Genomic DNA, 16,450 nt, shown 5'->3' on the forward strand with positions numbered 1-16,450 from the left:
CAGCCACAGTGTGGAAAACCCTCCTCAGCATCTGCTCTTATCCCCCATGTTATTCATAACGCCACTACTTCCTGTTGCTGTTTGTTTCTTCTCAGCAGAGCTTTCACGGTATTCTAAAAACTAGAGAGTCAGCATTAAAAGGCTCCTTAGAGTGCTTAAGACTTATTTTTTCAGCCTCATTGAGGTATAATTTGATAAATAAAATTGCAAGGTATTTAAAGTGTACATTGTTGTGATTTGATATACGTATGTATTGTGGAAGGAGTCCCCATCTACCTATTTAACACATCCATCACCTCACATATTTACCTTTTTTGGGGTGAGAACATTTAAGTTCTACTCTCTTAGCAAATTTTAATAAAACAATACAGTACATTATCAACCAGGGTCACCATGTTTTATATTAGATCCTCAGACCTTACTCATCTTATAGCTGAAAGTTTGTGCTCTATGAAAGTCTCCATATTTCCTCCACTCCAGCCTCTGGCAGCCACTTTTCTACTCTGTTTCTATTCGTTTGACTTTTTTTTTGGATTTCACATATAAGTGATACCTCGCAGTATTGTCTTTGTCTGCCTGATTTACTTCACTTAGCATATTACCCTCAGGGTCCATCCATGTTGGCCCAAATGGCAGGATTTCCTTTCTCACGGCTGACTATATTCCAGCACTTGCTATATCTTGTCTTTTTTACCATAGCCCTTGTAAGAGGTATGGGTGACATCTTACTGTGGCTTTGATTTGCATGTCGACTTTGGAAAACTATCTATTCAGTTCCTCTGCCCATTTTTAAATCAGATTGTTTCTTTGTTGTTTTCCATAGGCTTCTATGAGTTCTTTATTTGGGATATTAACTCCTTATCAGATATATGATTTGGGAATATTTTCTCCCATTCTGTAAGCTGCCTTTTCATTTTGTTGATGATTTCCTTTTCTGTACAGCCTTTTAGTTTAATGCAGTCCCAATTGCTAATTTTTGCTTTTGTTGCCTTTGCTTTTGGTGTTCATTCCAAAAATTCATTGCCAAGACAGATGTCAAGGAGTTAAAGCCCTTTTCAATGCCCCTTGTACAGTTGCTTGTGCCAACGGCAGCTTCAAGCTGCACTGAGAACATCTGTCTTTCTGGTCTTTTCCAGGTTTGCTGAGGCTATGGAAGGGGCAGGACCATCTAAGATTATTGTAGAGAAAGCAGCATGATTTATTAAACACCTTCTGATTCTTAGTGTCCCTAAGGTGGACATACCCTGGGGCTTATCGATTTCCATGGCTTTCTGACCGAAAATGGCTTCTTTGAACATTATGTGGGTTTTCTAATTTTGATTTAAAGGTGTTTCTTACATGTTGGGTATATTATTGTTGTTGTTCTTGCTTTAGAACAACATGTACCGTGAACAAACAACATGGCTTTCATTCTGTAAAGTCGAGTTTAGTAAAACTATTAACTGATCCTTAGCTTTGAATTATTTATATTTTTCATAAACTGTTGACAGTGGTAATGGGATCAGGACCACAAACTAGTGCAAGAAGGTGATTGACTTGTCTGTTTTCCTTGCCTTTAGGGTAAGTTGCAGGCAGAGCATTACCTTGATCATGACTTGGCCCTTTATGTGTATTGACCACTTATAGGTGCATTACAGCTGCAAGAGGGGAAAAGGGAAGCTGTGTACCGCTTCCCTCATGCCCTGTGGTCCAAATGTGCCTAAAATCTGATAACGGCTTCCCGGTCAGAAGAGGCAGAACATCAGGGGCCCATCCCAAGATATTTAAGTGCAGTTCCTTCCTTGACTGTCACATTTCAGCTTGACATCTCAGACACTCTATTCCTCCTCTGCCTCACCGTCCTGGACTACCAACCCTCTCCTGAAAAAGATGACACAATTGGCCTCTGACCTTCTTGTTCTCCATTCTCGACACAAATTGTCATCCCCAAACTTGGTCCAAGCTGAATCCTCGGATGCTGACCAGAAGGGAGATTTAGGAGCAAACACAAAATTCCAGTGGAAGCTAGGACACAGTATGGTGGTTGGAGCCCATCTACCTTTCTGCCTCCTCTATCACTGAGACCCTGAAGTCTTCTTCTGCCAGCTCTGCCTCAGCCTCTTCCACAATTTCAAGGACAAAAGTCTATCTATGGAGGGGAGATAATAATTCGGCCAAGGGACAGAGCCTGAGGAGAGGAACAGAAGTGAGGCCAAGAAGGCATGTTTAGTGAGTTGGCTTCACCAGCACTCATGTTTCAAACTGCAGAGTTTTAAGCAGGAGGAAGATAAGCGAGGTAAGAATATTGACGACCATTATTAAAGAATTTAGAATCTCAAAGTTTAAAGTCATTAGAGATATTTCTATGATATTACTGATTTTTAGGATTGTCATTTACTGAGTAAAGTGTGTAAAAATCTCTTACTATGATGATAGGTTGTTTATTTTCCTTGATATTCTCTTACTTATTGCTTTTTGATTTTGAGACTATGTTGCATAGAACTTGAATTGCTCTATCTTCCTTGTAAGTTGACTTTTATCATTCTTTAGTGCCTCTCTTATTTGGAATAATGAATTTTGCCTTTAAGTTTACTTTGTATGGTATTCATTGTGAAACACCCATTTTCTTTTGGTTAGTGTTTGCCTCAGAGTAAGATGCTCTCTTTGCTTTTAGAACATCTTGGAGTTTCTCCTCCTGCCTTTCCAGCCTATCTTCACTGTGCCCTTGTCTTTCTTCTTTCTTTCCTTCTACTCCCGCATACTCCAAAACCCAGGCCTTGAACCTGCGGGTATATTTGTTGCTTATTACTCTTTCCCTATCGGAGTTTATCCCGTGGCTTTAACTGTTACCCTATCTTTGAAGCTACATTTTACATCTCTCCTCCAGTCTCATATTTCTAACCGCCTCTCAGCCTACCTCCAGCATCTTCTCTTCAAAAATCAACCACTTGTCAGTATCCTCTACACCATCCTTTTTTTCTTTTCTCTTGGGCTTGGAGCCTGGGAGTCATCTTTTCTTCTTTATTTTCTATATTATGTTGTCATAAATCCATGGCCTTGGCTGGAATGCCTAATGGAATCTCAGCAGTAAGGTCACAGGGAAAGAGCAAAGCCAGAATTGGGGGAGGGAAGTAATTAATAGTGACCGTGTTATAAGTTATCTACTGTAATTCTTCTCTTACTCTCAGTTCCTATTCCTGTGAAACCCTGGATTACAAGAACTATCCTGGAATGTTTTCCAGCCCAAGATTCCCAATTCTTAATCAGGTTTTAGGTGAAAGTGACATTCAGTGAAAATCTCTGGCAACAGTTCCTTAGATTTGAAAAGGAAACAAGAATCAGATGAAGGTACAGGGAAGCCAGGATGTCACAATGTGGAAAATGTGTGAATGGGATGGTAGGAAGTGCCTGTCCCAATGAGGACAACTTCTTCCTAATCAGAATCTTGCCTCCGAGTTCTCCCTGTTCCCCAGGATAAGTTCTAAAATGGAAAAAAATTCTTTCCTAAGAGATTTTCTATTATGTTTCTCTTTTCTGTATGAGCAGCGTGGATGAAGAGTTCTGTGATTGAGTTGAGGTCACATCTAACTTTTGGGCCATAGCAACAGATATTGAGCATCACTAGTGGTTGCCATATAAGGAACTTAGTAGGACTTGCAGTTTTAAATGTTACTGTTTTTCTCTATAGTAAAATTTCTGCAATCCCCTCCATTGTCTCTCTAGAGTGGTGGGAAATGCCCTGGCTTCTGTGAGAAGTCTCTCACCTGTAAAAATCCTCACCCAGTTTTCTTTTACCTGGAGAAGTGGTTTTCTTTCTGAGAAAATGCTCCTTCATTTTACTGAACAGTGGACTGAGATCCCTTAAATGGAGTGGAGGGAGATGGGAATGGGGCTGGTTGGATTTGTCATTCTGTCTTCCCAGGAGAACAAGGGAATTAGCATCTAGTTCTCTGGAATCTAGAGTTTCAGGGGCCTATTTGAAAGGAAGGAAGCATTCTTTGGTTATCGTGACCTATTTAAACGTTCTGTGGGAGTTGCAATCATTTGAGAGTTTCTAAGAAAAGAAAAAGGAAGTCTAAATATAATCCTAAAAGGCAGCTAACCTGACAACAAAGCACACCCTGTTGCAGAGATTATTTCTTAAAAATCCCCCCCGGCCGTCATTGGCTGTACCCGTTTCTATACCTTACTTCATGCTCCCTCTTCCTGGCAGCATTGGCCTTCTTGCACGTGGGAGATTCCCCAAGCTTCCTGCCCAGGGGCACACACATCCCACTCCTCCCATCCAGAAAGCTCTGCTCCCTTTTCCTCAAGCCCTCTCTCCATCTGCCTTCAAAAAGTGGCTCAAGACAACTGGCTGGTGTGGCTTAGCGGTTGAGCATCGACCTAGGATCCAGGAGATCGTGGTTCGATTCCTCATCAGGGCACATACCCGGGTTGCGGGCTTGATCCCCAGTGGAGGGCGTGCAGGAGGCAGCTGATCAATGACTCTTTCATCATTGATGTTTCTATCTCTCTCTCCCCCTCTCCCTTCCTCTCTCTGAAATCAATAAATATATATATATTTTTTAAAAGTAGCACAGGATGCTCTCACAGAGATACCTGAATGCCAGATCCTCCATTATGTCCTTTGTCCTTTTGCCCCCCCCCCCCGGGACTCTTGGAATCTGTTAGCATGTACCACGTCCAGTGTGCTCAAATGGAGGACAGCAGAGAACACAGGGCCCAGCTTTCAGCCAGTGGTAGGAACGGATTTGTCCTTGTTCACCCGTACTCTGCCATTTGGTCTGCATTCCAATGAACACCCCACTCCACCCCACCCCCCATTTGCAGGAGAGGCTGGTTGTTGAAGCCAACCTTGGAATAACTGGAAGCTCATCTCCACTCAGTTGAACAGATGCATCCAGCCAAAAGCAATGTATTGTTTCCTGCCTTCCTGTCCTTGACCTTTATGCACATTTGAACTTTCTTTGTTTCTCTCTGGTGGAAGGTGTTTTCTACATGCTCTGTGGTTGCATGTAATGAGGAATGTTGTGCTAACAATTATTGAGAACTTACAGTGTCACGGGCATTCTTTTAAGTATTCCTTTAATGTGTATTAAATTCTTTAACACATTTAATCCTTGCAACAATACTAAGATGTAGGTATGACACCATTTTATGTCAGGGGAAATGAAAGCACAGAGAGATTAGGTTACCTTCCCAAGGCCACCCAGCTAGTAATACCAAAGCTCAAGCTCTTCGCCCCGAGTCTATGGTCACTCTAGGGTTTGGGGTCATACGAGACGTGTATGATGTAATGAATGTTAACTGGACTCATGAGGCAGTTCAGTCACCTGACATTCTCATTAAACCTGATTTGAAGAAGTGACTCAGAGAAAGTTCGTGGAGCTTAGAAATTGATCGCTGAGTTTGAGAGGCCTTAGAGATCCCGTTGTCAAGGAGGCGGAGGCTCTGGGGCAGTTAGAGGGGAGTTCTGTGTGCTTCATCTCATCTGACTGCATCTTCCTGTCACGGCTGCCGAGAAAGAACAGGGAATAGGTGCTCAGCTTGTACTGGGTATTTATGATGTTCCAGGCGCCACACCGAATTCTCGTGGAGTGGAGTTTTTGCCCCTCTGGGGTTTTCTATACTAGGACATGGCTGCGATTTTAATAGTTTTAGTTATTAAAATCATTAGAAGGTAAATATGTACAACAATTAAAATGTTTCTAATTGTATATGAAAGGGAAACTTTAAAAACTTAGATTTAGCAAATAACTTTTATTTAGAACTGTCATATATCTAACGTAAAGTTGTTCACAATCTAAATCTGGACTTTCGGGATTATTTTACTAAGATCTGAAAAAGCAATTTGACACACTGATCTATAAAAGTGTGACTTGCCCTGGGGATTAGGAGGTGAGTTTCTGTAGTAATTAGGTGTGCCAGAAATAATTTCCTCCCTCCTTCCCCCTCCCTCTCCCTCCTTTTCTATATTAACTTGCATTGGTCTTGGTCTCTCATGGCATTCTTCCGGGATTGTCTAATGTAATGAATTCCTTTTCCTCTATCCTAGAAAGTACCACTGTTTCCATTAACTCACGGAGTTATAAGTGTGTGCAGTTCGTTGATCTTGTGGTATTACAAAGAAATGTAAAGTCTTAAATCAGGAACTCCCAGGGAAAAGAAATTTTAATGGAACGGATTTTTCTCTTGAACTGAGGGTTAATGAGGACCCTTCTCTCCACAACTTTTCAACTATTTGGTTGCATATTTTTTCTAATCCACGAGTGCACTCTATGGACTTGGATGAAATGAGAGGCTATCTGGTAAAAAGCACATTGACCAGTAATTATAAGCTCTGTGTTCCAGTCTATGTTCTTTCATTGGCCAACTCTCTTCACTAAGCCATCTGTAAAGTGGAGACAGTAACACTTGCTCTACCTACCTTATCAGGGCTATATAGAATGTATCAAATTAGAGAAAGAGGGTAGAAATGCTTTGATCCAATCTTAGGTTTTATTTTGATGAAGATGACAACTATCAAGTTTTGAGTGCCTAGGGGCCAGGTACTCTGTTCATGTTATTGTTATTTTTGCAACAAGCCTAAAATATATTCCTTTTTGTTTTGATTTTTTTGTTGTTGTTGTTAATCCTTACCTGAGGATATATTTTCCATTGATTTTTAGAGATAGTGGAAAGAAGGGAGGGGGAGATAGAGATAGATAGCGAGATAGAGATAGATAGAGATAGAAAGAGATAGAGATAGAGATAGAGATAGAGACAGAGACAGAGACAGAGACAGAGACAGAGATAGAGATAGAGATAGAGATAGAGATAGAGATAGAGATAGAGATAGAGATAGAGATAGAGATAGAGAAGCATCGATGTGAGAGAGACAGATGGGTTGCCAGGGCTTATATTCCTTTTTTTTATAGATGAGAAAAGTGAGGCTTAGGAGATAAGGGAATTTCCCAAGATTACATAAATAGCAGTAGAACCAGTTTTTTAATAGCAAATTGCTCTCTTGAATAATCAAAGAGGCATCCCTTGGTCCCAGTCCAGAGTAAGTGCACCCTGAATAACAGTTTTTACAGAAAAATAAAGCATAGAAGTTTGACCAGAAGTGTACTAACCTTAGGCTGCATTGTTTTACTTATACTCTTTAGTTATAAGGAACCTTAGGTTTCAGAGCGATTTCAGACAGAAATTGAATTATAGTTGGGTCTAAAAATAAGTTGTCACGAATCAAGGCCACTCTTACCTCCCTCCTCCTTTTCTCTCTGGCCACACGATTAAAACATTCCTTTTGCATGTTGCCTCTACCCTCTTCTCTATGTTGCCTGGTTCTCTTATAACCACAGCTTTCACATGCTCATAATAGTGACTCCAGACTTCTCTGCATGATAGTAACTCCCAAAGGGTCCATTTGACTTATGCCCTTGCTGCTAACTGAAAACTTCCCTAGAGTCTCTTGGTTCAGATTCCTGAGGGAGGAATTTGATTGGCCCAACTCACCTGTTCTACTCAGATTCCAGGTCATTGATTGTTGGCAAGCCCATTGATTGGCTGCCTTCGCATTAGGTGTCCTTCTCTGGTTATGCCCACTTAGTAGAAGCTATAGGTAGAGTAGGAAATGAGAGTAATATGACAGCTATGTCTATTCTATTATTATGAAGAGTATTTTTGCTTTGTATTTGCAATCCCTAATATTTTTCCCCAGCTTTGTTGAGATATAATTGACATATAACTCATAGTTTATTGTTACCTTTTAGCCCTTGTTTCCTTTTTTCCAAAATTCCCCTGTTTCCAACATAATTCTTAATAATTGGGTCACAGGTGATTTATAGTATAGGCTCTGGGACACACTGCAGCTTGTCTTTATCTTCTGATTCACCATGACTTATGTTGGCTCTGTAGTTACATATATCATTATTTTATATGTTTTTCAAGGGGGTAGTAGTAAAACATGTCATATAGTTCAAAAGATCTTCTTTGTATTAACAAAAGCTATCATGTACCAGACTTATGTTGGTTCTGTAGTTACATATATCATTATTTTATATGTTTTTCAAGGAGGTAGTAGTAAAAACATGTCATATATTTCAAAAGATCTTCTTTGTATTATCAGAAGCTATCATGTACTAAGATTATTGCTGGAATGTAATTTAATTTTTTAAAATCCTTAAAACAGAAAGTTCATGGGTCTCTAAGCAGTGTGAATATAGTGTAAAAGAATGGCCTGTGTTCTAGGACAGCCTGTTGAACTTGGGACTGTGAACAGACCTAAGACTTGCTTCTATTTCCCCACACTTCTTGGTTGGTTTGGTGTATTTCTTTTTGCTGATCGACTTTGGCACTAAGGAATTCTCTTTCTGTATATCTGAATATCTGTTTTACCCACAAACTTTTTCTTTATTATGGCTAATAATAAACATATATATGGAGTATAAACTGCAGTGGAGTAGGGAGTCCTTATATAAGTTGTGAGCCAGAAATGGAACTGAAGCCTAATTAATATTCATATTGTTGTTGTAAAATTGAATACATCCAAAACTCCATCACAGTGGGTTGGATACCTGAAATGTCTATACTGTTCATGGCTTAACTGCTAAGATTTATATGCCTCTTGAAGAGAAGATATTCATCACTACTGAAAGTTTAACTTTCTATTTTTGATATGGGCACCTTTGTGTTCCCAAATCTTAATCCTTCTCAATTTTATCCATAAGTTGGAAACCTTCACTTTATTAATGAAATACCAGATTCTTTATCTGTACAGTTATACAATGTATTGTATTTAAGGCAATAAATTTCCCTCTAAGTGTAGCTTTAGCTGTACCTCACTGCATACATTTTTATAAATAGAGTTTTACTTGTAACTCAGTACTAAGTATTTTCTAATTTCCATTGTTATTTATTTCTTCTTTGATCCATGATTTAAAAGCATTTTTAAAAACTTCCTTTCATAAATGTATTCAGGTTCTTTCTTCTGGATAGTAGGTTGAAACTAGAAGTTGATTAAGGTCTTGTCTAGAGAAAAAGCACATTTTAAAATCCCCAGATATGTGGTTATTTTTGTCTTTGATTTATATCATTGATTGATAACTTAATTGCATTTTGGTCAAAGAGCTAAGTACATATGATATTGGTTGTTTGCTATATGTTTAGATGTACTTTGTGCCCTAAAATGTGGTCAGTTTCTGCAAATGTACAATGTGAACTTGAACAGAATGTGAAATTTTTTTGTTAGATACAGAAATCTATATATGTTAGTTTATATCAGTGATTCAAATCCTTTTCATGCTGTGACACATATAGAAAATTGTAATATTTGTACAGCACAGTAGCATAAGCTGGAATTGATTTGAAATGTTTTATAGGGCTTAGTAAAATATTTATTACACATTCTTTGTTTTATATAATTGTAAGAAAAATATAAAACATTAGTAAGACATTAACTATTAACTTTTTATAAACTTAGATTAAAAAAAAAGTTTTCAAAATTTTACATGAGAAATTTGAGTTTGCTTCCATAAACATAACCTTTTTTATATCAGGTTTTATGTTACAAATGATTATCATTCCTGATCAAAACTTTTTGGTAACTTCCAATCTCTTCAAATTCTTGGTAGTAAAAAAACAACAGTGGTAAACTTTGCCCAAATATATAACAAATTTTTTTTTTAAAAGGACCCACCATGCACTTCTTTTTGAAAGATCATGTCTGCTTATGGGATCATCTCTTTTTTTTTTTTAAATATATCTTTATTGATTTCAGAGAGAGGAAAGGAGAGGGAGAGAGAGAGATAGAAACATCAATGATGAGAAAGTCATTGATCGAGCCCGCAACCCGGGCATGTGCCCTGTCCGGGAATGGAACCCCGATCTCCTGGATCCTAGGTCGATGCTCAACCGCTGAGCCACGCCCGGCCGGGCACAAAAACATTTTGAAACAATTTAGTTGAAAACATTTAAGAAACAATTTAGTTGAAATTATTCTTCTTATTATTTTAAAAATATATCTTTATTGATTTCAGAGAGACAAAGGGAGAGGGAGAGAGAGAGAAACATCAATGATGAGAGAGTCATTGATTGGCTGCTTCCTGCACATCCCCTACTGGGGATAAAGCCTGCAACCCAGGCATGTGCCCTCACCGGGAATCAAAACACCATCCCTTGGATCATAGGTCAATGCTCAACCACTGAGCCACGCTGGCCAGGCTAGTTGAAATCATTTTGAAGGCATCCAAAGCTCTTTATTTCATTGACAAATGTAATGTTGGAGGCTTTGTAATGTGTCAAGTGGGCTAAATGGACTGCATTTTCCAGAAGTCCCTTCCCTGTGGGTTTCAGTTAGCATGGACTACAATAGGCATTTTACACCAGAAATTTTTTATTTATTTGATCATCCCCTTTTCAGCTTATATATTGTGAGCAGTAAACTTTCTTGGTATTTTATCAATTATTTATTTTACCTTCACTTCTGAATAAGAGTTGAGCTGGGTATTGAATTCTTATTTCATGATTATTTTTGTATAACACTTTGAGATCTCTTCTTTGTCTTTGAATTTCTGAAGTTTTATTTTGTTATGGCTAGCTTTGTGTTTAATTTAATTTTCCTGTTTCAGAACTCATTATGATTTTTGGACCTCAGGATTCAAGTCTTTTAGGCATTTGTGGAAACATTTCAGCCATTATCTTTTCAAAGATTGCCCCATTTTCTCTATTTCCACTTATGGAATTAAATATACGTTGGACCTCCTCATTCCATCATCCATGCCTCTTAATCTCTCATATTTCTAGATCTTTATGTCTTGCGTTTGTGCCTTCTGGATAGTTTTTCTCAAATCTGTTTTCCAGTTTATGAATTCTCTTGCTATATCTAACCGCTGTTTAACCCATCCATTTACATTTTTAATTTCCTTGATATCTCCCTATGTGAATGGATGGATTTTTAGCTAGGCTACCGTTTCATGTAGGGTAAAGGCCTTTAAGGGTTGTAGCTTTTATGCAGTGTTCCAGTTCCAGTTCCTTGCTCACTTGGACCTTATGCCCACCTTTTGTTCCCACATGAGCATGAAATTCCAAGCCCTCAGATGAACAGATCCATAATAATCCCTCCATCATTATAATTCAGTGGCATCATGAGCTGACACTTTGAAACTTTGTTCTGTTTTCAGTTACCCCTCTGTTTCTGGAGCCTGGGGATTTCTCTTTCTTCAGAGTTTAGCTAGGAATAGGAAATATTTAAAATTTATATTTTATCCAGCATTTCTAGATTTTTATGGTGAGCTTTATCTTAGTCTGCATTTTGCTAAAACAGAAAATCTCAAGTAATACTTTAATGAGAGAAAAAACCCTCAGGCAATCTGTGTTGTTCGGAGACCAGGAATTGGCTATGTCCATATTTTGAAGTATGGCAACCAGTGGACCTCAAAGCTATCTTATATCTGCATCTTGCTGGTCACATAATCTGCCGTCAGAGGACAAGAACAATTACATGATGGGTTTTCTGGAAGTCTTTGTGAAGTAGGTCATCACAGTGAGTGTCAGGACTTTGAGTTCTAATCATGGCTCTACTGCTGATTCTAGAGGTCAGGATGGCCAGGGCCCAATAAATTCATTCAGTAATCTTAATTAGACTTGATTTAATACAACAAGACAAATTGTCAAGCACCTACTTAGCAAATCCTGGAGATATGGAAGAGAAGCAGACAAAAGTTGCTGTTCTTAAGGGGCTTACAGTTCATTGGTGGGAGAATGGCCTTGGAATCATCTGTTGTATAGTAGAAGTTTGAATGCATTATTGTTGAGGTACCAAGGACAGAGTGGCCAGTTGAATCTTGATGGGGACTATAGTAGCAAAGAAGTTCTGCGCGTAAGAAATGAGAGCATTGGAGCCATAAGATCTTGCCATCAGAGATTTGTAAAAGGATACTTAAGACGTGCAGGCTCCTGGATGAATGTCCTCAGTGTCTTTGGTGGAAAAGATACAAATGTACAGACTTATTTCGTTTCCCGGGTATTGGGAGGCTTAGAGCGCTATCTGCACAATGTTTGAGGTTGCTGGAGAGCAGCCTTACAGGGCCCATGGGGTCTTGCCCTTCTCCAACCATTCAATAAATAGCACTCAGTGGAGATTCTGGCTGAGGATACTTGTTTTCAAAACAACAGCCCTGAGCCAACCTACTTAAGTAGTTCCATATGTTTCTATGGAGAGTTTATGGATTGTGGCCTTCGGAATTCTTTTGTTTATCACCGGGAATCCAACCCCTGAAAGCTGCTAACTAACCATGAGGTTTGCCGGTTATACAAGCTGTTGGAACTCTTAAGGACTTTGACATAAAGACCACTTTCTGTGGAATAAGAATTAGTGGTTTAAAAAGAGTGCACTTAACAGTATCATGTAAGTAAGTATCAGTTTCTGTGTGCCATTATGGGCCAGTCCTTTGGTTTGTGCTGCCTTGTGTGTGCACTTAAACAAGGCCCTTAAAGGAAAGTCTGAGCAGAGCCTTCAAAGACTTATAATCAGAGAGGTCTTTTTTTTTTTTTTTTTTTAATGAATCACTATCTTTAGCAGACCTACAACAGAAAGGTGGTTCATTCCCTTCTGGGGGTCCCAAGGCATGGCCCCTGGGTACCTATTCCTCCTCTGCCCCCGCATCAATACTCAGCTTACGATGATATTCCTATACCCTTTACCAATCTAATACCCACATGGGGGATCTATGCTGTTTCCAGGAAAGAGGTTTCCATGGATTGCCTCATCAGCCTTAATAATAGCTATTTATTGAGCACTTTGTGCCAAGCACTGTATTCTTTTTATACTTTATCTTCACAATAGCCCAATGAGGTGGGTACTGTAATTATTCCTCATTTTACAGATAAGGAAATCGAACCTCAGAGAGTCTGAGCAATTTGCTTAAAGTTACTTAATAGCTACATTAGCCTCTTACTTATAATTCCACTTCGAGTGGCAGAGATGGGACATGAATTCAGGATGCCTGACTCAAAGCTCTTACGCACTGTGCTAAATACCCTCCTACCCTCTCAGGAAAATACTTTCAGCTTGCGTGCTAAGCCTCCCTTCCAGCTGGGAAATGCTATGGTTCTTCTCTAATGTCAGTTGTGCTGCTGTCCAGGTAGCTTTTTATACAAAACAATGCAGGAAAGACACTGGTCATCTCCCTCCGTGAAACAATCCTTTATACATTTGAACAGCACCCCTTCCCAATTCGAGACCTTGTAGCTCGGCCCCGTACACATTTCTTAGGGCTGACAAGTGAGTCAGCAGAAGTGAACAGACGATACCATGTTTGGTTTGAACATGATGAGTCAGCCCTGAAGCCTGGCCAGTTTCAGTGTAGCCCCCTGAAGTTTTAACAGAATATTAATTGCCCTGTCACTTCCCGTTCCACACAGCCGGGTGGAACTGCTACCAGCCACACTGTTGAGAAGTTACACATTTCAGCCCAGGCCAAAAAGGTTTCCTGCGGTGGGTGAAATGACAACATGTGCAAAGGTCAGACTCCAGATGTGGGACTCTGACTTTCTCCTCTTGGGGAAAACATTGCCTCATTATAATCTCAGAACATATTCTGTACAGGTTTAAGGCCAAAGTCTCCTGAGAGGTCCAAGGTCCTCTAACCTGAGGGATGCTAGTCTGTCTTGTGTAAATTTATCTAAGGTTTTGATACCACCTATTAGCTTCCTAAGCCAAGGGATGGAGGAAGGGAGGGTGCTAGGCATTTCTGAATGAGGAGGGATGGACCTAGAAGTTGCTGCTTGCTCCTTGAAGTTGGAAGGCAGTTCAAGAGGAGAAAGGAGTTATTTCCAGACAAATACTTGACTGTATAGAATGGCCAGAGGTGGTGGGAAGAGTACATGGCAATGTCATGGGGGAGTTTCTCCTCATTCATTCATTCATCTATTGATTCATTCCCCAAAAACTCATATCAGGTTTATAAAAACACTGCACCCAGAGATAATTAAAAAATGTAACTTTAAACTTTTCTTTTATTAATTGAAATAATGTTCCTCCCAACTTTCCACCACTGGATCCCAGGGGGGGATTACATTTTAGTCCATTTTGGTAAACTTAGTCCAAGGTAATACTCAGTTTCCTTTCATCTTCCAGATCTCTCCTCCCTCCCCCTGCTCCTATGCAGGTTGACCTCTGGGTGTGCAGCTGGCAATTGGATGGCACCCCTGGCTCATGGTTTTTTTGGCGCTGTCAGCAGGACAAGGGCTTTTTGCATTCTCACTGGTCACTGTGGCAGAGAAGCTAATACTGTCTGCTCCCTGGATTGGGAACCACTGAAGAATGTGACATTCTTTGATGTGCTGGCATCCATTGTTTGAGCCCCTGGTCATGGAGTCCGTGCCTGACGTTGTCTGCCCCCAGCCCCTGCTGCTCCACCAGGACTCTCTGCTGGGGAATAGAGGAAAGGACAAGCTTTCAGATGACAAGATGTGTCAGGGATTTTTTGTTACGTAACAAAACACCATTGAGCCCCAGGGGTATACGGCAATAAACATTTATTTAGTTCAGGAGTTGGCGATCTTTTCCTTTAAAGGGCAAGACAGTAAATATTTTAGGCTTCTCGGGTCATACCGTCTCTGTCACAACTACTCAGCTCTGCCCTTGGAGAGCAAAAGCAGTCATAGAAAATATATAAATGAATAGACATGCCTGTGTTCCAATAAAACTTTATTTATGGACACTGAAATTTGAATTTCATATAATTTTCATGTTATGAAATATTACTTGTGTAATGAGATATGATTTCGTTATATGTGAAATGAAATATTCTTTTTTTTAAAACAGGAAGATCACGATTTTTAAAAGTTACTTATTGAGTTTAGAGAGAGAGAGGAAGGGAGAGAGAAAGAGGGAAATATCAGTTTTTGTTGTTCCACTTATTTATGCATTCCTTGGCTGATTCTTGCATGTGCCCTGTCTGGGATTGAACCTGCAACCTTGCTGTATTGGGTCAACACTCCAACCAATTGAGCCACCCAGCCAGGGCAAAATGAAATATTCTTCTGATTTTTTTTCAACCATAAAATCAATAACCTGTGACACCCCCCCCCATGGGATGTACAAAAACAGGTGGTTTTATGCCCATAGGCCATAGTTGACTGACCCCTGAATTAGCTCTTGAATCTGCTCTGGGTTGGCCTTGGCTGCTCCGGGATGCACTTGCTCATGAATCTGCAGTCAGCTGCAAGTTGGCTCAGCGGGCTCTGCTGATTTATGGTGGGCTCATTCACATGCCTGGGGATTGTGGGCCGCTCTAGGATAGTCTTGGCTGAGTGACCATGGCAGCTTGCCCTGCTATATGACTAGCCAACAGGTCAGCTTCGGCGTGTTCTCATAGCAATGGCCGAAGCCACTGCTTGAATTATGTTTGCTAGCATCCCATTGGTCACAGCAAGTCACCTGTCTTAACCCAGAGTCAGGAGTAGGGCTGACCACTCCACCCAGCTCGAGGACACTGCCAAGTTACCTGGCAAAAGTGAAGTACTGGGCAATTAATACAATCAACCTACCAAAGGACCTAAGTTGGGGGGCATTTTTAACACATTTTACTTGTGACCTCTTCCTTTAGATGTGATGCTAGATGAAGGTACGAAGATGAAAGATGTACATGGACAACCCAGGCATGTGAAACAAGTAAGTGTGATAAGAGATGGGACTGTGTGCATAGTCACAGAGGCAAGGAAGAGCTTGCTTCTTAGTAAGATAATTCTAGTTGTAGTGAATATAATGTTTGGAGAAGAGAGTGGAGAAAAGCAGGCAGATTTCAAAGTAGACTTGATAAAACTTGGTAATATATTGGATTCAGTGGTCAAGTTTGAGAGAGAAAATGGGGATGCTGTGTTTACTCTTTAGTGGCTTCATAAGGCTGTACAAAGTAGATGGCTGCCTTCCCTTTTCTTTTCAGTGAAAAGAAGGCATGAGGAAGGACACTCAGAGTACATAGACCAATTCTCAATTCAAGGTGAAACTTAGGATTTTAAATCCAGTTTCACGTGGTAGTGGTTTTAGAGTGAAGGATCTGGAAATACGTTTTTTTCCTGGTATAAAGTGAGGGGAACCATATACTTCCTTTGCACTTGGATCAAGATTGAACTATTCTAGGAAAAAGCTAAGCTTTTGTTTTTTACCTCTAAGGGTAAATTAATTCATTAATCAATGAATTCCGTTTTTTCTTTTTGTTTTTTGTTTATATTTGAACTGGGTAAGAGGGGGAAAGGGTGCTCCATAGGCTACAAACTCTGATTAGAGTCCTTGGCATCATGAGAAATTCCTTGACTTATTTTGTGAAGGTTTGCTGCACCCCAAGATTCTACAGTTTCAAAGCAGAGTCATGTATATGGCTTAGGTTTTGTGTAAGGACTCTGGGGGATTTTGGTCATGACACATAATGTGCAGTCTGCCTTGTTTCCCAGTAGCAAAGTAGAAAATTAGATCGATCCTTTG

The 16,450-nt window shown here is 39.9% G+C and overlaps 1 long non-coding RNA gene across 1 annotated transcript in view; it reads left to right on the forward strand.

Annotated features, from left to right (window-relative positions):
* LOC308556945 overlaps positions 1–15,640 on the forward strand; it is a 117,832-nt gene extending 102,192 nt beyond the window's left edge. The window contains exon 3 of the long non-coding RNA XR_013998776.1: positions 15,576–15,640. This is a non-coding gene — a long non-coding RNA (uncharacterized lncRNA). The remainder of the gene's footprint in view (positions 1–15,575) is intronic.
* The last annotated feature ends 810 nt before the right edge of the window (positions 15,641–16,450 follow it).

The sequence above is a fragment of the Miniopterus schreibersii genome (assembly GCF_964146895.1).
Source record: "Miniopterus schreibersii genome assembly, chromosome: 4".
NCBI lineage: Eukaryota > Metazoa > Chordata > Mammalia > Chiroptera > Miniopteridae > Miniopterus > Miniopterus schreibersii.